The following is a 1656-nucleotide window of genomic DNA, read 5'->3' as shown; positions in this document are numbered from 1 at the left end:
ATTAAAACGTTATTATTACTGTCCTCCTTAGTAGCCTTTTCTTCTCCATTACATCATACATCATTATAATCCAAAATGTAGGCCTTCTATTTCGAGGCGGGGGCAATTGTTAGTAATTGGGGCGTTTGTATGCATACCACCCCGTTCCTATGTATTTACATCTCTTACAGCTACTTTATTTTTTACATTTAAACCGCCCAAATCTCTTATATCACATCAGAAATACCAACATTTTAGCTGTTAAAAAGTGAACTACACCTTTTTATGCATTGGGTAAGGAGGTATATACGTAAAAATTGATGTTTTGGTGTTAGATGTGTAAATACATAGGAATTGAGTAGTATATATATATATGTAAATCTTCCTTTTATAATTTTGATATATCTAAAAACAATCAAATGATCTTATTGCTGGTAGTGCCTGCAAGCTCATGTACAATTTAGTTATTAGCCAGTTCTTTTCCTGAATTGAGACTTCAATACTGGATATTGTGAGGTTTTTAATAATAGATAAATTAAATTAACTGTAAATTCTCCTCAGCTGTAAGATACTAAAGGTAAAAATCTAAATCTAATTGATTTTTGCACTTTCTGACAGACGCCAAAAGTTTACCCCTATGATAATCTGAGAGTGGAGCTTGGCGGGGAGCCTTAGACCTCGGAATTGATGCCAAGTTGGTACGCCATCTGAATTGATGCTGCATGCAATCTTCTGGTTTTATTCCTGCTGAATGAACATAATACCTGTTCTAGCAACTTAGAAATATTTTTTAAAAAAAAACTTGTTTTAAATGATACTTAAATTTATGTTCAATTTCAGCATTTATGAGCAGATGTTGCTGAACCTGGAATGATTTCATTCTAAATTTGGCTTTCATTATGAGCAGTATGCCGCATGACTGTAAGAGGCTGCATAAACTTCGTTTGAAATGGTTTAATTTAGATTGTAGTTGTCTTGATTTTCGTCTCAAATTTGTCTCAAGATGTCTTGATGTGTTTTATAATTGTTAGAATCCGGCATCTTGGAATTTGTTGATTTTGATTTTTTTTTTGCAATTGAATTTGTATAATATGTGTATTATATTCATTTTTTTATCAAAAATTATGATTCTTTAATGATTTATTCTGCCCTTTTGATTAATATAAATATAAATTTGAAATATAATATTTTTTTCTTAAGTGCTAATATAAAAAAATAAAATAAAATGATTCTAAATTTATATATTTTATTAATAGTTTAATTTTGAATAAAAAACAATTATTGAATGTTTTAAAACATTAAAAATAGTGATTAATTTTGATTTTTATTAATCATGCTAAATTTTTTGTTTATTCTTTTAAATTAAATAATATTTTTCATTTATGGTATTATAAAGTTCAGCCACAGAATGTTAATAACGTTTTAAAAACATCTTATACATTGAAATGTATATTTATACTTTTTTATTCCTGCATGTTTTTGTTTGGGATTATTTATTTATTTTTTTGGCCTCTTTTAAATTTGTTTCTTTTAATCTGAATAAAAAATATTTTAAGAAATAAATAAACTCTAATCTGTTCTGTCAATTCGTCAAATTAAAATGGGTTGATTTGTCATTCAATTATTTACTTAGGTCTTGAAGCAACATTTGAACTGATTTTTTTTTAAGTAAAATTA

General features: G+C 27.1%; 1 long non-coding RNA gene across 1 annotated transcript; it reads left to right on the top strand.

Moving 5' to 3' along the window:
• Positions 1-597: 597 nt before the first annotated feature.
• On the top strand, positions 598-971 carry LOC110035604. Its single transcript, XR_002295156.1, has 2 exons — positions 598-677; positions 820-971. It is a non-coding gene; the product is annotated as an uncharacterized LOC110035604 (long non-coding RNA).
• Positions 972-1656: the final 685 nt, after the last annotated feature.

Source organism: Phalaenopsis equestris, unplaced genomic scaffold, assembly GCF_001263595.1.
Source record: "Phalaenopsis equestris unplaced genomic scaffold, ASM126359v1 Scaffold198449, whole genome shotgun sequence".
NCBI lineage: Eukaryota > Viridiplantae > Streptophyta > Magnoliopsida > Asparagales > Orchidaceae > Phalaenopsis > Phalaenopsis equestris.
This window is presented reverse-complemented; position numbering and strand designations above follow the sequence as displayed.